The sequence below is a fragment of the Atractosteus spatula genome, chromosome 10 (assembly GCF_055471065.1).
Source record: "Atractosteus spatula isolate fAtrSpa1 chromosome 10, fAtrSpa1.hap1, whole genome shotgun sequence".
Classification (NCBI taxonomy): domain Eukaryota; kingdom Metazoa; phylum Chordata; class Actinopteri; order Semionotiformes; family Lepisosteidae; genus Atractosteus; species Atractosteus spatula.
In genome coordinates this window covers 16,179,514-16,201,062 of record NC_142715.1, presented here as the reverse complement: position 1 = coordinate 16,201,062, position 21,549 = coordinate 16,179,514, and the positions used below count along the sequence as shown (strand labels likewise).

General features: G+C 50.8%; 4 non-coding genes and 1 pseudogene across 4 annotated transcripts; 2 read left to right on the top strand and 3 right to left on the bottom strand.

The window, feature by feature from the left end:
- The first annotated feature begins 4,703 nt into the window (after positions 1-4,703).
- On the top strand, positions 4,704-4,862 carry LOC148825491 (U1 spliceosomal RNA). The gene has a single exon (XR_016092527.1). It is a non-coding gene; the product is annotated as a U1 spliceosomal RNA (small nuclear RNA).
- A 623-nt stretch (positions 4,863-5,485) lies between these two features.
- LOC148825490 (5S ribosomal RNA) lies at positions 5,486-5,604 on the bottom strand. The gene has a single exon (XR_016093253.1). It is a non-coding gene; the product is annotated as a 5S ribosomal RNA (ribosomal RNA).
- Positions 5,605-7,443: 1,839 nt separating this feature from the next.
- On the top strand, positions 7,444-7,606 carry LOC148825489 (U1 spliceosomal RNA). Its single transcript, XR_016093633.1, has one exon. It is a non-coding gene; the product is annotated as a U1 spliceosomal RNA (small nuclear RNA).
- Positions 7,607-8,228: 622 nt separating this feature from the next.
- On the bottom strand, positions 8,229-8,347 carry LOC148825488 (5S ribosomal RNA; annotated as a pseudogene).
- Positions 8,348-15,526: 7,179 nt separating this feature from the next.
- Positions 15,527-15,599, bottom strand: trnam-cau (transfer RNA methionine (anticodon CAU)). The gene has a single exon. It is a non-coding gene; the product is annotated as a tRNA-Met (tRNA).
- Between the last annotated feature and the right edge of the window lie 5,950 nt (positions 15,600-21,549).

Below are 21,549 nucleotides of genomic sequence, written 5' to 3'. Positions count from 1 at the left end.
AACCAGTACTGCACCGTCCACCATGGAACTGAGGTTAGAGATGTTGACGGTATAAAAACAGGAGCAAGGAAATTCGAGGTTCGCTTGCTACCGGACAATGTAAATGGAGGCTTAAGGCACCTGCCCTCTACAATCCGGCTGGGCGCCTGCAATGGCTATGTTTTTTATGTGGGACAACCAAAGGTGTGTCGGCGCTGTGGTGCTGTGGGACACCTGGCATCGTCCTGCACTGTGAAATGCTGCAAGACCTGTGGCAAACAGGGACATTTAGCCTCTGACTGTTCAATGCTGCCAAAGTGCAATTTATGTGGCTCGGAAGGACACGTTTTTAAGAACTGCCCTCACGCCTACGCCAATAAACTCAAAATGAGAAAGGATGAGGCAGTGCTTGTTTCAGCCAAACCGGCCCGAAAAGCCAAAGCAAACAACAAGTCAAACAAAGAACCCTTGTTGGACAAAGACTCTCAGCCTCCAGCCAGGATCAGTCCTGCTGTGGCTCCGGGGCCGGTGGAAGAGAGATCCACTACGCCCCCACAACCGCAGACTGCACCAGACAAGCACGAGGGTTTGAAAACCCCCGAGAACAGCGAGGACCCCTCCCCCACTCCTGCTCCTCAGAACGAGGGCCAGTGTGGGGCCCCCCGGTGGAGCGGGTCCAGCGAGGATACCCAGGATTCAGCGGAGCTGCTTTTCCCAGACTCTGCAAGTGCTACAGACGCCCTCCTCTCCTCCATCCAGTCCATCACGGAGGATCTGCAGCAGCTGGTGGGTGAGGGGGAAGAGGAGACTGGTGCATCGGCTGCACCCCTTTCCCCTCAGTGCTCCCAGGAGCTGGACGTGAGGAAAAGGAAAAATGACTCTGTTTTCTCCCCGAGCGAGGAGGAAGGAGAGCATGGTGATGGGGACAGCTGGAACCCCTCCACCCCTCCCTCTACCCCCTTCCTTGAAACGGACTCCGTGAACGCTTTTACTGCTGCCACCCTGATGAAGGCTCTTTCAGAGGATGGCTGGCAGGAAATTGGTAAAAAGAAAAAGAAAAAGAAGAAGGTAATAGGTGAGACAGAAGAGAAATGTGTTTTGTAAAGACTGGTTCCACTTTCTTATGTAATATGGCTCTAAACATAATTTCTCTTAACACCAGAGGTATCAATGACAGAGTTAAATGCCAGTCTGTCTTTGATTACCTCCAGCAGAGAGAGGGAGATGTGTTGATGTTGCAGGAGTGTGCTTTAGCCTATCAAGAGAGGTATAAAAGCTTTGAAGATAGGTGGGATAAAGGGCCTTCTGTTTGGTCAGGGGACAATAACAACAGAGCCTCTGGCGTGGCCATTCTTTTGAAAGGATGGGCTTTCAAATTGAAAAGTATTCAGAGGGTCATAGATGGCAGGTTGCTGTGTGTGGATGTGGAATGGGGGACCGTTAACCTGCGGCTAATCAATGTGTATTGTCCTACTGACGTGGGAGGAAGGGTGGAGCTACTCAAGGCACTCTCTCCCCTATTGTTATGTAGCACAGACGTGATAGTGGGAGGGGATTTTAATTGTATCTTAAAGCACACAGACAGGCAGTCTAGCTCTCCGATAAAATTGGATTCCAGCTCACTGGCCCTGCAAAACTTAGTTCAAGACTTTAAACTCTCAGACACATATAGATGTATATATCCCACAACAGCAGGATATACATGGTCAGGGAGGAATAGCAGCTCCAGAATTGACTATTGCTTTGTCTCAGCGAGAGTGAAAGTTGTTGGGGTCACTCTTCAGCCTGTCTTCTTCTCAGATCATCAGGCTTTAGGGTGTAGAGTGGAACTCCAGGGCGGGACTGTCTTTGGCCCAGGCCTCTGGAAACTCAACACAAAGCTGCTAGAGAACGAGGGGGTAGTATCCCGCTACAAGGAGAAACTATCACAGTGGCTGTCCTTGCAGTGTCTGTACGGGTCAGTAGGAGAGTGGTGGGAGGAGGTGAAGGTGAGGACAAAGGCCTTTTTCATGGCTGAGGGAAGGAAGGCTGCTGCCAGACGGAGAGGAGTGCTAGCCAGGAAACAGAGGCAGCTGCAGCGCCTCTACACGATGCTGCACAGTGGCTTCGATGTGCTCGAGGATATCACCCTTTTAAAAAAGGACATCCGGAGCATAGCCGAAGAAAGTAGTCGAGGAGTGCTGTTAAGAAGCAGAGTGCAGTTCTTAGAAGAAAATGAGAAGTGTACTCGCTTCTTTTTCAGGAAAGTGGTAGGCTCCAAGTCTGTCATGGAAAGTGTAGTTGATGAGGAGGGACGAGAGAGAACAGAGCCGAGTGCTATCCTCTCCTGCACCGAGGCCTTCTACTCAAGACTGTACAGCTCTACAGAGGTAAAGGATGAAGAAATTATTTTTTTCACCTCAAAGCTAGAAAACGTTTTGAGTGAAGAAGATAGGGAAGTACTAGAGAGGGATTTGACAGTAGAAGAGCTGAGACAGGCTATGGAGAGCTTACAGAAGGGAAAAACTCCGGGTGCTGACGGGCTCCCTAAAGAATTTTATTGCACCTTTTGGGACCTGCTTCAGGATCCGCTACTGTTCCTATTCGAGGAAAGCTATAAGACAGAATTGCTGCCTGACTCCTTAAGAGAAGGCACTATCTCTCTCTTGTTTAAGAAAGGAGCAAAGAATGACATAAAGAACTGGAGACCCCTCAGCCTGTTAGGCGTGGACACTAAGATCCTGTCCAAAGCCCTTTTCCTGCGGCTACAAAATGTAGTGGCCTCACTGGTAGGGAAAGAACAGACTTGTGGGATAGCAGGACGCCTGATGAGCGACAACCTGGCCTTGTTGAGGGATGTCTGTCTGTACTCGGAGGATCGCTCCCTCCCTCTGTGCATTTTAGGTGTAGACCTAGAAAAGGCCTTTGACCGCCTAAACCGGCAGTACTTAACATCGGTACTTGAGCACATGAAGTTTGGCCCCATCATGAGAAAGTGGATTAACCTGCTGTACACAGGTAGCAACAGCAGAGTAATGGTTAATGGCAATAGATCACGCCCCTTTGAAGTCTGTTCAGGGGTGAGGCAGGGCTGCCCATTATCCCCCTTGTTATTTGTTTTGGCTATGGAGCCCTTAGGCTGTGCCTTGCGCCAGGATCAGGCCATTAATGGGATACCAGTGCCTGGAAGTGGGGGAGGAGAGGTAAAGACATCTCTATACATGGATGACGTCACCCTGCTCCTCTCTGACAATGCCTCAATTAGCAGAGCTCTGCAGTGCTGTGATCGTTTCTCTTTGGCTTCCTCTGCAAAAATTAACAAATCTAAGAGTGAGATTTTTTATCAGAACTGGAGGGAGCCAAAAGAAGGACATGATCTCAGGCTGCAAGAGAAGAGAATTAAGGTCCTGGGGGTGTATTTTGGAGAAGAGATGGGAACAGTAAATTGGCAGAACAAATTGCCAATCTTAAACAAAAAACTGATGCAATGGAAGGACCGAGACCTCACCATGACAGGGAAGGTGCTGGTCATCAAAGCTGAGCTCTTGCCTATCTTGAATTTTCTGGCTTCTACCTTCCCAATCCCACACCGTGTTGCGGCGGTGCTGAGGAGATTGATGTTTCAATTTCTATGGGGTGGGAAGCAGGAAAGACTCAGAAGGGAAATAATGTACAGGCCGCTACCCTCAGGGGGGAAGTCTGTCCCAGATATTGCTACGAAGCTGCTGTGCATTTTCCTGGCCTCTGTGCTGAGAGGCTTTGCAACAGCACGTGCAGCGCGTACCTGGACTTATTTTTCCAGGCTCTGGATAGGTAGGGAGGTGTTCAGAGTGTGGGGTGTCAGACCCAAGCTGGATGTCCCACTCTCTGACACATGCCCTGCAATTTATGGGACAGTTAAAAGTTTTCTAAGATCTCACCCAATTGGCCATATTCCCCTCCGAGATGTCAGCGTCCAAAAACTGGAAGATTTCGTTGCACCCCAGAACAATAGGCAGACCCCTGTGGGCATTTTAACATCAGCCCAAACAAGGAAGGTGTGGAAACACACATCCTCTAAGTTTTTGCGCAACATTCACAGAGATTTAGCCTGGAGTGTCGTCCACCAGTGCTTACCGGTACGAACTTTCTTGTACCGTAGGGGCCTCACCCCCAGCCCTCGCTGCGTTAGGGTGGGCTGCGGCGAGGAGGAGACTGTGACCCATCTCCTGTGGTCCTGCTTTTTTGCTAAGGCCTTCTGGGCACAGTTTGAAGATTGGTTGCAAGCTCTCTCGCCCCAATTTACCCTGACCGCTGCTTTCGTCATATACGGCATCTCTCCTGTCAAACACGTCAGGAGGAAGTTTGACAGGATCTGGGCCGTGGTGAACTCTGGGCCGTGGTGAACAGTGGGAAAGACGCCCTGTGGAGAGTGAGGAACATGGGGCTGTTCAAAGGCATCGAGGTCCCAGTCAAGGCAGCAGGTAGCCTGGCCCTGTTCATCACCCGAGAGAACTATTACCTCAGAGATCTGTGGAGAGAAGGGAGGGAGGAAGCAGAAAATCTGTGGGAAATAGAGAGCATAGGTCAATATCTCAAGAAACTGTGAAAAACATTATCATGTTTAAGTAAAGAATGTGATTTGCACCAGAAAAAAAGAAATTGTTGCTATGTAACTGGTACCGTGTCAAATGTAATGAGATGTGATCATATATACTGTTTTAAGTATGTATATTAATGTAAAGCTTTCTAAATTGTGATGCCCTGTACTTTTTTGTGAAAAGAAAATAAAGTTCTTAAAGTTCACCCAGAGCGAGGCTCGGCCATTGCACTCCGGCTGTGCTGACCCCTGCGAATTCTCCAGATGTGGGAATCTCGACTGCATAATTTCTGGTAGTGGGGGACTGCGTTCGCGCTCTCCCCTGATGTGCTTGGTCCAATATCAGATACGGAAGAGTTATGACACCACGAGCTGCGATAGGATCCCAGTTTGAAAGGAGTCGATGCCACTGCTGGTTCCCGGTTTCTTTTAGTTAGAGGTCCGGAGAAGCATTTCAAGCTGGTTACGCTACTCCTTCCGGACATTCATTCCCTTTTCAAAGTCAGTCATTTTGCTGTAGTCTGCATTATTTAGGCTGATTATCGAGGTTAGCCTTTATTTGGTCATGGGAGCTTCGGTACTGTATGCTAATTCTCAAGACAGTTTTTCCCGTTTTCTGATTGCTAGGTTCTGTACCAGTGCAGACATGTCAAACAGTGAATGGCTGTACCTCTATTGTATCCGTGCTCAATGAATGAAATCAGTAATAAATGAATATATGTATAGTTATACGAAAAACAAGTGGTTTATCGACTCATCTTCATTTGCAGATTTAGAGGCAGCTTCGATATTCGTTTTACAAATGGGTTTTTTTTTATATGGGTCACACACATGCCATAGCAACAAAACATCTCTAGAGATGAGGCTATAGATCACCTTTCCATCCTCCAGGTTTTCCTCTCAAAACCTGCGGTACCAATGGTGACCCCTGCTGGCCGATAGAGCAAAAGCTTGCAGCACCTGGTATTCCCAGGCAGTCTCCCATCCAAGTACTAACCAGGCCCAACCCTGCTTAGCTTCCAAGATCAGACGAGATCGGGAAGATTCAGGGTGGTGTGGCCGCAAGCGAAAGCCATGGCGCCTGACTCGCTACTTGAAGCTGTGTGTGGCTGGGGCTCCGCGCCCCCCGAGCGGGACTGAAGGATCGTTCGTGTGCAGCTCTTTGGAAAGGAGCTTCTTTCCAAATCGCATTGTGTACCTGGATGTTGGCGAATGTGCTCCCTTGTGTTGACTTGTCCCGCACTGGAGGAGAACAAACAAACTGCTCGGAGGAGCACAAGGCAAGTCTTCACAAGACAAAAACCTCCAATGCACAGCACTCAAAACATTTCTGGGCTGTCGCGTGTTTATTTCAGCACATAAAGCGCACCAGTCCAACACGTCGACCGGGCGCGCGGCGCCTCCGCCCTCTTGTGGCCTTGCGGCGTCAGAGCAAGAGGCTCCTTCTCGCTGCCTTTCCGCTGTGTTGCAGAGCCCTGAGAGGGAACCTGGAGCGCACACTTTGTGGGGGGCGGGAGACCGCGTTCGCGCTCTGCCCCCGATCTCTTGCGCGAGTGCTAAATCTCACGGCGCCAACCAGCGGCCAGGAGACAAGTGCAATATCGCGGGACAGGGGGGCCTCGTCATTGATTGTTACATATGAGACGGGGATTAGGAGGAGACCCCGACTGATTGGTAAAGGGGAACACTAACACCAGAGTGACACCCGCGGCGTCTCATTTTGAGAGACTCCCTGGGATTTCTTAATGGCCAAGGTGGGTCGGGACCTCGGTTTTACGCCTCCCCCAAAGGACGGCGCCTGTTTGTGCAGCAGAGTGTCGCCATCAGGATGCTGGGGCATAAGAAAGCCACACAGACCGCAGGGTGAGCGCTCCCTACTGGTCCCAGTCACACGTCTTGCAGGAGCAGCAGCAACCTGACTTTTCCGGGTGGAATCTCCCATCCGGGTGCCGGCTAGGCTCACACCTGCTGGGCTGCCGTGGGTGAGCCCAGTCGAGAGTCGCAGGGTGAGATCTAGTCACCGGGGAGAAACGATACAAGCGAAGGATTACTCGGCTCCCAGCACTTGAAAAGGCCAACAAATGACTCGTTCCCGCCGGAGCTGAATGTACCTGCATGTGTCGTGTCGTCTACTTCCCCCGCCCCGCTGTGTTTGCTGTATTGTCTTTGAAGCCGGCCCCCGAGACGAGACGGGCTGTTCCTGTGCCCCAATTAACACTTTACAGTTGCCATTCCCCGGCATTGTGGCCATTGTCGGTGGTCACACGCGATAAGATAAGGTGGAGGAGGGCGGGGCATGCCCAGCGCCAGACATTCAAGGAGGGGGCTGTGCGAGGTGAGGTGAGGTGCGACACGCCGGAGCCCCGACGCTGCTAATGCGGAGCACTTGTTGAACTGGCATTGAAAGGACGTGTGCGCACGGAGCGAGCCTTCCCTGCGGCGGAGCGTGGAAACTTTCTCCCCGCGCTGCAGGAGTTGTGTGCGCTGCAGCAGTGCCGAGAGAACAGCACAGAAGGCAGCAGGCTCTGGAGAGCGGGTAAGAGACAAACCTTGTGGGCAGGCGATCAGGCCCTTTTTTTGAAATTGCTGAAAAGGCTCCGGTGTTTGTTCGGTGTGTGGCAGGCGCACGACGCGAGCTTGCGTAGCGATCTGCCGGTCTGGTGTTATGCAAATGAGGCCGAATTGCGTCCCGGGACATGCTGTGAATGCGCATTGGCGACTGCAGATGTGTAGGAAACGGCGCGCTCGTTTTCTCGTTTTGCCCACCCTTTTGAGTGTTAGTGTGGCGTGTGAGTGTGCGAAAGAGTGGGCCCAGCAGGAGGCGGTGGTGTGCGGGGCGAGGAGCTGGCCTAGGCTGCGCGCTTTGTGCTGTGGGTGCGGGCCGCTTGCAGGGGCTTGTACAGCTCATACTTACCTGGCAGGGGAGATACCTTGATCAAGAAGGAGGTTCACCCAGAGCGAGGCACGCCATTGCACTCCGGCTGTGCTGACCCCTGCGAATTCTCCAGATGTGGGAATCTCGACTGCATAATTTCTGGTAGTGGGGGACTGCGTTCGCGCTCTCCCCTGATGTGCTTGGTCCAATATCAGATACGGAAGAGTTATGACACCACGAGCTGCGATAGGATCCCAGTTTGAAAGGAGTCGATGCCACTGCTGGTTCCCGGTTTCTTTTAGTTAGAGGTCCGGAGAAGCATTTCAAGCTGGTTACGCTACTCCTTCCGGACATTCATTCCCTTTTCAAAGTCAGTCATTTTGCTGTAGTCTGCATTATTTAGGCTGATTATCGAGGTTAGCCTTTATTTGGTCATGGGAGCCTCGGTACTGTATGCTAATTCTCAAGACAGTTTCACCCGTTTTCTGATTGCTAGGTTCTGTACCAGTGCAGACATGTCAAACAGTGAATGGCTGTACCTCTATTGTATCCGTGCCCAATGAATGAAATCAGTAATAAATGAATATATGTATAGTTATACGAAAAACAAGTGGTTTATTGACTCATCTTCATTTGCAGATTTAGAGGCAGCTTCGATATTCGTTTTACAAATGGGTTTTTTTTATATGGGTCACACACATGCCATAGCAACAAAACATCTCTAGAGATGAGGCTATAGATCACCTTTCCATCCTCCAGGTTTTCCTCCCAAAACCTACGGTACCAACGGCGACCCCTGCTGGCCAAGAGAGCAAAAGCTTGCAGCACCTGGTATTCCCAGGCAGTCTCCCTTCCAACTACTAACCAAGCCCACCCCTGCTTAACTTCCAAGATCAAACGAGATCAGGAACATTCCGGGTGGTGTGGCCGCAAGCAAAAGCCATGGCGCCTGACTCGCTACTTGAAGCTGTGTGTGGCTGGGGCTCCGTGCCCCCCGAGCGGGACTGAAGGATCGTTCGTGTGCAGCTCTTTGGAAAGGAGCTTCTTTCCAAATCGCATTGTGTACCTGGATGTTGGCGAATGTGCTCCCTTGTGTTGACTTGTCCCGCACTGGAGGAGAACAAACAAACTGCTCGGAGGAGCACAAGGCAAGTCTTCACAAGACAAAAACCTCCAATGCACAGCACTCAAAACATTTCTGGGCTGTCGCGTGTTTATTTCAGCACATAAAGCGCACCAGTCCAACACGTCGGCCGGGCGCGCGGCACCTCCGCCCTCTTGTGGCCTTGCGGCGTCAGAGCAAGAGGCTCCTTCTCGCTGCCTTTCCGCTGTGTTGCAGAGCCCCGAGAGGGAACCTGGAGCGCACACTTTGTGGGGGGCGGGGGACCACGTTCACGCTCTGCCCCCGGTCTCTTGCGCGAGTACTAAATCACACGGCGCCAGCCAGCGGCCAGGAGACAAGTACAATATCGCGGGACAGGGGGGCCTCATCATTGATTGTTACATATGAGACGGGGATTAGGAGGAGACCCCGACTGATTGGTAAAGGGGAACACTAACACCAGAGAGACACCCCCGGCGTCTCTTTTTGAGAGACGCCCTGGGATTTCTTAATGGCCAAGGAGGGTCGGGACCTCGGTTTTACGCCTCCCCAGAAGGACGGCGCTTGTTTGTGCAGCAGAGTGTCGCCATCAGGATGCTGGGGCATAAGAAAGCCACACAGACCGCAGGGTGAGCGCTCCCTACTGGTCCCAGTCACACCTCTTGTAGGAGCAGCAGCAACCTGAGCTTTTCCGGGGGGAATCTCCCATCCGGGTGCCGGCTAGGCTCACACCTGCTGGGCTGCCGTGGGTGAGCCCAGTCGAGAGTCGCAGGGTGAGATCTAGTCACCGGGGAGAAACGATACAAGCGAAGGATTACTCGACTCCCAGCACTTGAAAAGACCGACAAATGACTCGTTCCCACCGGAGCTGAATGTACCTGCATGTGTCGTGTCGTCTACTTCCCCCGCCCCGCTGTGTTTGCTGTATTGTCTTTGAAGCCGGCCCCCGAGACGAGACGGGCTGTTCCTGTGCCCCAATTAACACTTTACAGGTGCCATTCCCCGGCATTGTGACCATTGTCGGTGGTCACACGTGATAAGATAAGGTGGAGGAGAGCGGGGCATGCCCAGCGCCAGACATTCAAGGAGGGGGCTGTGCGAGGTGAGGTGAGGTGCGACACGACGCTGCTAATGCGGAGCACTTGTTGAACTGGCATTGAAAGGACGTGTGCGCACGGAGCGAGCCTTCCCTGTGGCGGAGCGTGGAAACTTTCTCCCCGCGCTGCAGGGGTTGTGTGCGCTGCAGCGGTGCCGAGAGAACAGCACAGAAGGCAGCAGGCTCTGGAGAGCGGGTTAGAGACAAACCTTGTGGGCAGGCGAGCATGCCCGTTTTTTGGAAATTGCTGAAAAGGCTCCGGTGTTTGTTCGGTGTGTGGCAGGCGCACGACGCGAGCTTACGTAGTGATCTGCCGGTCTGGTGTTATGCAAATGAGGCCGAATTGCGTCCCGGGATATGCTGCGAATGCACATTGGCGACTGCAGATGTGTAGGAAACGGCGCGCTCGTTTTCTCGTTTTGCCCACCCTTTTGAGTGTTAGTGTGGCGTGTGAGTGTGCGAAAGAGTGGGCCCAGCAGGAGGCAGTGGCGTGCGGGGCGAGGAGCTGGCCTAGGCTGCACGCTTTGTGCTGTGGGTGCGGGCCGCTTGCAGGGCCTTATACAACTTATACTTACCTGGCAGGGGTGATACCTTGATCATCCTGTAGGTGGAGTAGTTGGATTGTTTTCTTGTTTTGTGGAAGCAGTGTTTGTTTTGCAGTTTACGAAATGGCAGCTTTTGGATCCCGCAAGAATGCTGTACGTTTTGAGCTTTTGGATGACCTCTTCATGGATCGCATGCAGTTCAGCAGAAAAGTGTTGCAGAAGGAACTTGGCTTTGAACCTCGGCACTTGGATTTCATCTTCGCTTTCCCAGGTCAGAAAGCATTTGAGGTTGTTTTAGCTACCTATTCTCTGTTTGAACAATGTGTGGATGTGTTTGAGGCAAAAACAGGGAAAGTTCCTGCCCTTGAGAAGATCAACTTGCAGCCTCTGACACAGAGAGAGAGGAAAACGGTGCATGTTGTTATGTTCTCGGATCTGGCAAAGACGGACATTCACACCTGGCTTAACCAGTACTGCACCGTCCACCATGGAACTGAGGTTAGAGATGTTGACGGTATAAAAACAGGAGCAAGGAAATTCGAGGTTAGCTTGCTACCAGACAATGTAAATGGAGGCTTAAGGCACCTGCCCTCTACAATCCGGCTGGGCGCCTGCAATGGCTATGTTTTTTATGTGGGACAACCAAAGGTGTGTCGGCGCTGTGGTGCTGTGGGACACCTGGCATCGTCCTGCACTGTGAAATGCTGCAAGACCTGTGGCAAACAGGGACATTTAGCCTCTGACTGTTCAATGCTGCCAAAGTGCAATTTATGTGGCTCGGAATGACACGTTTTTAAGAACTGCCCTCATGCCTACGCCAATAAACTCAAAATGAGAAAGGATGAGGCAGTGCTTGTTTCAGCCAAACCGGCCCGAAAATCCAAAGCAAACAACAAGTCAAACAAAGAACCCTTGTTGGACAAAGACTCTCAGCCTCCAGCCAGGATCAGTCCTGCTGTGGCTCCGGGGCCGGTGGAAGAGAAATCCACTACGCCCCCACAACCGCAGACTGCACCAGACAAGCATGAGGGTTTGAAAACCCCCGAGAACAGCAAAGCCCCCTCCCCCACTCCTGCTCCTCAGAACGAGGGCCAGTGTGGGGCCCCCCGGTGGAGCGGGTCCAGCGAGGATACCCAGGATTCAGCGGAGCTGCTTTTCTCAGACTCTGCAAGTGCTACAGATGCCCTCCTCTCCTCCATCCAGTCCATCACGGAGGATCTGCAGCAGCTGGTGGGTGAGGGGGAAGAGGAGACTGGTGCATCGGCTGCACCCCTTTCCCCTCAGTGCTCCCAGGAGCTGGACTTGAGGAAAAGGAAAAATGACTCTGTTTTCTCCCCGAGCGAGGAGGAAGGAGAGCATGGCGATGGGGACAGCTGGAACCCCTCCACCCCTCCCTCTACCCCCTTCCTTGAAATGGACTCCGTGAACGCTTTTACTGCTGCCACCCTGATGAAGGCTCATTCAGAGGATGGCTGGCAGGAAATTGGTAAAAAGAAAAAGAAGAAGGTAACAGGTGAGACAGAAGAGAAATGTGTTTTGTAAAGACTGGTTCCACTTTCTTATGTAATATGGCTCTAAACATAATTTCTCTTAACACCAGAGGTATCAATGACAGAGTTAAATGCCAGTCTGTCTTTGATTACCTCCAGCAGAGAGAGGGAGATGTGTTGATGTTGCAGGAGTGTGCTTTAGCCTATCAAGAGAGGTATAAAAGCTTTGAAGATAGGTGGGATAAAGGGCCTTCTGTTTGGTCAGGGGACAATAAGAACAGAACCTCTGGCGTGGCCATTCTTTTCAAAGGATGGGCATTCAAATTGAAAAGTATTCAGAGGGTCATAGGTCAAGGATGGCAGGTTGCTGTGTGTGGATGTCTAATGGGGGACCGTTAACCTGCGTCTAATCAATGTGTATTGTCCTACTGACGTGGGAGGAAGGGTGGAGCTACTCAAGGCACTCTCCCCCCTATTGTTATGTAGCACAGACGTGATAGTGGGAGGGGATTTTAGTTGTATCTTAGAGCACACAGATAGGCAGTCTAGCTCTCCGATAAAATTGGATTCCAGCTCACTGGCCCTGCAAAACTTAGTTCAAGACTTTAAACTCTCAGACACATATAGATGTATATATCCCACAACAGCAGGATATACATGGTCAGGGAGGAATAGCAGCTCCAGAATTGACTATTGCTTTGTCTCAGAGAGAGTGAAAGTTGTTGGGGTCACTCTTCAGCCTGTCTTCTTCTCAGATCATCAGGCTTTAGGGTGTAGAGTGGAACTCCAGGGCGGGACTGTCTTTGGCCCAGGCCTCTGGAAACTCAACACAAAGCTGCTAGAGAACGAGGGGGTAGTATCACGCTACAAGGAGAAACTATCACAGTGGCTGTCCTTGCAGTGTCTGTACGGGTCAGTAGGAGAGTGGTGGGAGGAGGTGAAGGTGAGGACAAAGGCCTTTTTCATTGCTGAGGGAAAGAAGGCTGCTGCCAGACGGAGAGGAGTGCTAGCCAGGAAACAGAGGCAGCTGCAGCGTCTCTACACGAGACAGTGGCTTCGATGTGCTCGAGGATATCACCCTTTTTAAAAAGGATGTCTGGAGCATAGCGGAAGAAAGTAGTCGAGGAGTGCTGTTAAGAAGCTGAATGCAGTTCTTGGAAGAAAATGAGAAGTGTACTCGCTTCTTTTTCAGGAAAGTGGTAGGCTCCAAGTCTGTCATGGAAAGTGTAGTTGATGAGGAGGGAAGAGAGAGTACAGAGCTGAGTGCTATCCTCTCCTGCATCGAGGCCTTCTTGTCACGGACGTCCAAGAGGACTAACCATGGGGAGCAGGGGGGTGGAGAAAGACCCATATGCGTAGCGGCGAGACGGGAAAAAGGCCCAGGCTCATTAGTGCAAAGAGTTCAGGAATGCCGTATAGAAACCTGTGCCCTCAGGAAGCGGACGTGGGGTGCCCTGGTGCTAGGCAGGTCTCAGGACATCCGAACGTCAGTGCTGAGCGAGGACAGAGTACAAGACCCGGAAATATTTAGCCCAAGGAAAAGAGAGGGACAGGAAGGACAGCAGACCAGAAACTAGGGACAGGACAGAGAAGGACCGCCCTCTGGCTGCAGAGGGCGTGACACTTCTACTCAAGACTTTACAGCTCTACAGAGGTAAAGGATGAAGAAATTCATTTTTTTACCTCAAAGCTAGAAAACGTTTTTATTGAAGAAGATAGGGAAGTACTTGAGGGGGATTTGACAGTAGAAGAGCTGAGAGGCTATGGAGAGCTTACAGAAGGGGGAAACTCCGGGTGCTGACAGGCTCCCTAAAGGGGCGTCTGCTTTTACTACTTGCACGAATGAAGGCCAAAAAAAGCCAATCGATGTGAACGAACGGTGCTTTACAGAGGAGTACTGCCTGACTGGATCGTTGATGAACGACAGAGGCCACTCCGACCTCTTCTCGGGTTTCTTCAATGACTTACTAAGGATCTTCTTCACATTCGCCCATGCAGGGGAAGCCAGTTACACCAAAGCAAACGCAGGAAAGTGCAATTCAAGCAGAGACCAGGAGGGACTTGTTTACACCGAGAGTGGTCGGAGAATGGAACAATGCGCCCAGCCCTGTTGCTGGAGCCGATTCTTGATGAGATCTTGGGCTCACTAAGAAGCCCCCGCTGGATGCTAATCTTTCTGTTGTTCTTGCAGGTCCTTCGCTGCTTTTGAGCCGACAGAGCTCGTCCTGGTCTGTCGGCACAGCCCAATTGCAAATGATCGGCTCCGCGTACAGAAGGAACGTGCGTTGGGTACAAGAGTGCATGAAGGCACCGGAAATACATTGGGAACAAATGACCAGTCGCTCAAGACCTCTGTGAAGTACAGGAGTGTGCACAACGAGGCTGTTTCCGCCCGGTCTCGAACCGGGGACCTTTCGCGTGTTAGGCGAACGTGATAGCCGCTACACTAGGGAAACCTGCAGGGACCGCTGCTGGTGTCTCGCTTGCGTTTCGGGCTGAGAAAGGGAAGCGTCACTTTAGGCAGGGGGCGCTGGAGAGAGGAACAAAGGGCGCGATGAAACAAAATGCCGAAACCCGGGATCCAACCAGGGACCTTTAGATCTTCAGTCTAAGGCTCTCCCAGCTGAGCTATTTCGGTGGTGCACAGAGCGCACAGCCACCTGCTCCAGCCTTCCTGTGTTGCGGCATGAGCGCACCAAGAGGAGCGGGAGAGTGTTGCAGGAACGTCACTCAGAAGGAAAGCCACCCAGCTGCGCCCTCTGAGCTCTGTCCAGAGCATCTTCCTCGCATGGACTCCTGCCTGCGACGGGCAGGAAACAATTAGCAAGAACAGAACAACACTCCATGGGTGTCTCATGACCACACCTTAGGTTGTGACACGTGCAGGTGTGAGGGGTTGCCGGGCTACTTTGGAGCAGAGCTTGGGCGGAGGGGGGGCGGGAAAGCAGACAAAGAGGTGACACCTCAAGGTCTGCACGATCACAGCTCTCCGCCGCCCCAGGCTTCCGCTCGATAAGCTACTGGACACACCCGCCCCTCCTCACACAGACCGTGGAAAAGCCCCCGAGTGGGAGGGCTCTCTCTTCCTCCCAGGAGTTCTTGGACATGACGCACAGACAGAGCGCGGGGAGCCGCCGCCTGCAAACACGGCTCCAGGCAGGACTCCGCTCCGCAGGAGCCGCAGAGCAGAGCAGAGGAGATGGGGGCAGCTTAGCTCCTGTGCAGAGACCTCAGCTGTTGTTGCTGCGGACGCTGTCTTTTCTGTTCTCGGGGTAGGAGTGAATGTTGACTTGCCCTTAGAAATGAAGCAGAGCACTTCAACGGCACGGGTGTGTGTGTGTGCGCCCTGGTGGTTCTGGGAGACAGATCGAACATGGGCTAAAACAGAGGAGGCTTAGCCCTCTTCCATTTGCTACTTCAAAGTTGTACAACCCATTTGTATCTGCTAGGCGGCGCAGTCGTCGTGCACAAAGAACGCTTTGAAAAGCGTCCAAAGCAAGTCATTCCGAGTTGGTCGTTTGTGTTTTCCGTTCAGACGCGAAATGCTGAAATGATCTCTCGGCTCCTCGGTTGTCATTTCTGCTCCGTAAGGAATCACAGCACGCGTTGGCTTCCAGCACAGTGGGTCGGGACACGATGCCGGGGGTCGGAGAGAGCGATGTCTTCCTCGATAGTATAGGACCTGTCACGCGGACCTGTCACCTGTCCCCACCTGTCACGCGGGAGACCGGGGTACATCAGGACGCGCATTGAAGTGAAAGCAGGATGCGCGGCGACATGCACTGTGCAGATCCCGCCACACTAAGAGGTGAGTGGGTCTGTTCGATCACAGCGCTAGGCGAATCCCCAATCCCCTATTGTCCGTGGCGACAAAATAAGTCTGTTTCCACCCGGTTTCGAACCGGGGACTTTTCGCGTATGAGGCGAAAGTGAGAACCACTACACTACGGAAACGGTGGTAAGACGTGCCCAGCGGCCCAGTGCTGAGCTTCGCCAATGCGATTCAGCTGCTTTCAGTGCCTTTATTGGAGTGCGCTGATGGACCGTGCTCTCTCTCCAGAGACCAGCACGCCTGTCATGGACGGAGCAGGAAAGGCGGCGCCACATTCTACAGCCCTCTCCACGCAATCAACGAAATCGGGCTACTGAAGTGGAGAAAATCGCCTCTCCAGAAAGTGCAAATATCATCTTGGAGAGTATAAATCCTATTGCCGAAGGTCAGCCCTGTCTACCAGAGTAACCCTCCCACCTCCTGCAGCGATGATCAGATCGTCTCACACGCGAGAAGTTTCGGCTGGAAACAAGCGCCCCCTCTTCTCGCACGTTTTGCACGTTCGAGTAGTTTTAATGCGGCTCCTTCGTACACGGTGCTGATCTTTTGGAAAGCAGGAGGCAAAACTGACACGTTTCCATACCAGGAGTCGAACCCAGGCCGCCTGGGTGAAAACCAGGAATCCTAACCACTAGACCATATGGGAGCACACAACCCTGCTGTTCCGGGCATCATGCAAGCAAACTACATAAATATGAGAAAACTCGCAAGAGAGTTGTCACTCAGAGTGTCGAAGGGTCGATGTATACTGGGACTCAGTTGAAATGCAACGTCAGGACTTTTCCGAATTATGTCACACGAAGAGAGCACAGCCTTTTCTGCCCTGCCACGTGTGTATCGGTAACTCGCCGTGATCGTATAGTGGTCAGTACTTTGCGTTGTGGCCGCAACAATCCCGGTTCGAATCCGGGTCACGGCAGATTAGGGGCGTCTGCTTTTACTACTTGCACGAATGAAGGCAAAAAAAAGCCAATCGATGTGAACGAACGGCGCTTTACAGAGGAGTACTGCCTGACTGGATCGTTGATGAACGACAGAGGCCACTCCGACCTCTTCTCGGGTTTCTTCAATGACTTACTAAGGATCTTCTTCACATTCGCCCATGCAGGGGAAGCCAGTTACACCAAAGCAAACGCAGGAAAGTGCAATTCAAGCAGAGACCAGGAGGGACTTGTTTACACCGAGAGTGGTCGGAGAATGGAACAATGCGCCCAGCCCTGTTGCTGGAGCCGATTCTTGATGAGATCTTGGGCTCACTAAGAAGCCCCGCTGGATGCTAATCTAAGTTTTTCAATATGGCACCATTAGACAGGCGGTACATGGGGATAGGGGGTGCTCTTCATGAGTCAATAGCTCTTCAAGCACAACAGCCACAGTGCTGCAACCAGGTGTTTTACACACCAGACAGGCCCCCTAACCTTATACAACCTCGCTTTGAGTTGTTTAACATTTCTTTCAAATCACTTGGGTTCATCAATCATTTGATCATTTTTCAGTGTGGAATAAACCTATTACTTGTTCCTTGGAGATTACCATCTACTGATAAGATATGATCGCTATATTGACCATATACAATTTCTTGCATAAGGAATTCATATTTTGCATACACCGATCCCCCCCGGAGTCCCAAATGATTCTGGTTTTGGAAAGCTAAAGGACAATGAGCTTCACGATACCAGGGGGACAGTGGGTGGTCAAGTCTCCCCTAAACAATGTCTCTTGTTAGATTATGATGTCAGTGCATTTAATAATGTTGTTGAACTCTCTTTAGCCCAAATACAGAGGAGCCCAGACCCAGAATGTTACACATACTGACAGAGAGTGATCTCATTATGTGTGTTTGGATTTTAACAACTATAATTATTGTTTGCTAGAACAAAAACAATCTATGTTAGACATTTTCATCTTCAGCCAAAAATACAAACCTGTGTACGTAGTGTGGTGCAGGTTCTTGTCCCATCCTGCTCTTGGTCCAGGTTGGAGGGTTGCACCGATTCTGAGTCTTGTTAGCTGGTATGGATGGGTTTGGGGGTGTTGATACCAGAGTGGTCCAGGAGGGGGTGCAGGTGTCTCTGGGGGGTGCAGGTTTTTCTATGAGTTAAGGTTGATTCTGTTGGTTCTGTCACGAATCTCCCTCACGCAGGCAAGCGCTCCCGCATTCCCTCGAGCTCTCCCCATACCAAATGTGCACGCGTCAATCAGTCCTCTACTTAAACCCTCATCTGTCCCCCGGTCATTGCTCACGATTGAGATTCTCTCCCAGAGCTTACCTACTAACTACGCCTTTGCCTTACTATGACTTCTCCCCTGGACCTCAACCCCGCTTTTCCGACAACCGCTTTAGCCACTCGATTTTGTACCTTCGCCTGTTTTACGCTTTCTCGGATCCTGACCCCAGTCTGTCTCTTCGTTTACGCCTCTGCCTACCGACGCAACTTCTATGCCTTCCCGGACTCCGACCCCTGCCAGTCCCTTGACTACGCCTTCGCCTGTCGATTCTGTGCCTACGCCTGTACTACGCCTTCCCGGACTCGGACCCCTGCCTGTTAACTCCGACTACTCCTGCGTCTCGCGCCAACCCTACCAAGGGCACCGCATTGGATCCCTATCCTCAGCAGTCAGCCCCTGTGTGACAGGTTCTGAGTGTCTTGGTTAAATCCGTTTGTGTGTATAGATGAAAAAGCTATTGAAGAGCACCCCAACACCCCCCACCCGTCTCGGTGGAAGTTGCCATGTTCAAAAAATCCTAAAAAGAGAATTAAAGTTGCACACAACAAAGCATGACTGTGAAAGATCAGGAGGCCTGCCTAGTGAGGACAACACTTGATTACAGTCAAAAAATCATTAAAAAATAAAGAAATGTTCCACAACTCAAAGCGAGGTTGTATAAGGTTAGGGGAAATGTCTGGTGTAAAACACCTGGTTGCAGCACTGTGGCTGTTGTGCTTGAAGAGCTATTTACTCATGAATAGCACCCCCCAATCCCCATGTACCGCCTGTCTAATGGTGCCATATTGAAAAACTAAAATTTTTATTAAAAAAAATAAAGAAAGGGGCCACAACCACAGCAAGGTTGTATAAGGTTAGGGGACCTGTGTGGTGTGTAAAACACTTGGGTACAGCAGTGTGGCTGTTGTATTTGAAATGCTATTGAGCCATGAAGAAGACCCACCTATCCCAGTGTGTTACCTGTAGTGTTATCTTCAAAAAATCATAAAAAATAAAGGTTCCACAACCCAAAACAAAGCTGGGAAAAGTCAGAGGACCTGTTTAGTGTGCAAAACACTAACCTGCAGAATTGTGGGTGCTGTGGTTTAAACGCTATTGGTTTGTGAACAGAATACCCCCATCCCAGTGCATTGTGCCACATGAAATAAAAGCACGAGAAAAAGAGATTCAGAACACAAAGCTGTGTCAGTGTTCTGTGTAAAAAGTCGGTATGAACATCATGGGAGCTGTTTTTAATAAGCCGCTGAGTAAAGAATATTTTAATCTTCCTGCTGTCAGTAGTATTGTGAATATAGTTGACCCTTACCTGAATGAAAACAGGATGTAAAGGAAGGGTTTCAGAAATCAAACAAAGCTTTATTCCCGTGCTTACAGTCTGGGTAATTGGAGACTACGCTGTTCTGCTTCCTATGGTCATATACAGGTTTTTCGCACGAAGCCGTATTGAACAGTATTTCTCGCGTTGTGAACGTGTGCACAGCGGTCCCCCGGGTTCGTGGTCTTTAAAATGCATTTGGTTTAAAGGCGTTCTGTGCTTCCATTGCGGAGATATGGACAAAAGAATATTCGTGCTTGGTCAGAAAAATGTCATAAAAACGAGAAAGTAAAGGCTGAGAAAGCATTCACAATGTATTTTATACACAAAGCAAGTGTTTTTGTAACTCTAAGAGATTTTGTGAAAGCGCTACAGGCGTGCCAAAATCGTTTTCGAACTTCAAGCTAACTTTACCCTGGTCCTTCAGCAATAGGATTTATACTCTCCAAGATGATATTTGCACTTTCTGGAGAGACGATTTTCTCCACTTCAGTAGCCCGATTTCGTCGATTGCGTGGAGAGGGCTGTAGAATGTGGCGCCGCCTTTCCTGCTCCGTCCATGACAGGCGTGCTGGTCTCTGGCGCACTCCAATAAAGGCACTGGAAGCAGCTGAATCGCATTGGCGAAGCTCAGCGCTTGGCCGCTGGGCACGTCTTACCACCGTTTCTGTAGTGTAGTGGTTATCACGTTTGCCTCACATGCAAAAGGTCCCCGGGTGGAAACAGACTTCTTTTGTCACCACGCACAAAAGGGGATTGGGGATTCATTTAGCGCTGTGATCGAACAGACCCACTCACCTCTTAGTGTGGTGGAATCTGCACAGTGCATGTCGCAGCGCATCTTGCTTTCACTTCAATGCGCGTCCTGATGTACCCCGGTCTCCCACGTGACAGGTGGGGACAGGTGACAGGTCCTATACTAACGAGGAAGACATCGCTCTCTCCGACCCCCGGCATCGTGTCCCGACCCACCGTGCTGGAAGCCGACGCGTGCTGTGATTCCTTTATGGAGTGGAAATGACAACCGAGGAGCCGAGAGATCATTTCAGCATTTCGCATCTGAATGGAAAACACAAACGACCAACTCGTAATGACTTGCCTTTGACTCTTTTCAAAGCGTTCTTTGTGCACGACGACTGCGCCACCTAGCAGATACAAATGGGTTGTACAACTTTGAACTAGCAAATGGAAGAGGGCTGAAGTAAGAGACAAGATGTAAAAAGGGTTAACTTAAGTCAGTTCTGCCTGAAAATTAGACTTCTAAGCAACAGGGGTTTATGGCAGGAAAGGGGGTTAACTGATAAGGATTCCAGATGCGAGGGGGCATAATCTTAAACTGACCATTTGGCCAGGGTCTCTTAACTGGCCAAATACCATGACCTTCCCCCTTACCATAACACCGAATGACGTCTGAAGCAGCAAGCAAGGACTATATAACCTAAAAGTTTGTACCGGCACATCGAACAATACTTCGGTTTTGTTGTTTCTTTCTTTACCGTGAAGTTCAGGACTGGTGTGGGCCTTAATTGCGCCCGGAGTTCTGAAGTTCAGGACTGGTTTGGGCCTTAATTGCGCCCAGAGTTCTGAGGCTCAGGATCGGTGTGGGCCTTAATTGCGCCCGGGGTTCTGGAGCAAGTGGTGCATTAAATGCACGTAATTCAGGACTGGTGTGGGCCTTAATTGCGCCCGGAGTTCTGAGGCTCAGGATCGGTGTGGGCCTTAATTGCGCCCGGGGTTCTGGAGCTGAGTGGTGCATTAAATGCACGTATAATCCAGGATTAGTGTGGGCCTTAATTGCGCCCGGGGTCCTGAGATTAGCTACGCCTTGATCGTGCACGGATTGGCGTGGCGTGGTTTTTTGTTTTAAAGGAAACAGAAGTAGAAGATATATATATATATGTATGTATGTTTTTGGTGTTTTCCTTGTTTGTGAAATACATATACACACGCACGACACTAACATAAACACACCTCATAATAAAAGAGCAAAGCATTAAGTAGCAGGATTTAAAGGACGTTGAGACCCGAGAATCGCCCTGCTTGAGCTCAGTGTGTAAGTCCACCCCGGGGCAAAAGCAGCGATGCTGGCGTTCTGGGGATGGTGAATTACTGATCAAGAAAGGGGGTTTTCGAGGTCTCGTTCCTTACCTGTGAACAGTGCGGTGTAAGTCCTCTCTAAAAGTCTCTGAGAGGCATTTAGATCTGGAGGTAACAGACGCCCTTAGCTGAACAAGTGCAGTAATGCACAGGTTTTTCCTGTGCGACAAGTGAAAACATCCCCCTACTGAATGAGCTGTTACCTCACACACGACAAAAGTAAATCTTAAAGAAACCAAACGTGTGTGCTAATCGGGTGTTTGAGAAAGTGGTAGAAGCATCTGATTACATATCGGAAAAGTGTAAGTTAACTGAAAGGGAAGAAAAATATAGGAAGAAGCTGAGTCTGTCAGAAGGAGTTTGGGGCGAAGATGCCTGTAAAAAAGCGTATGAACATTGGAGCAAAAACAAAGATTTAGCTGCAGCCCTGG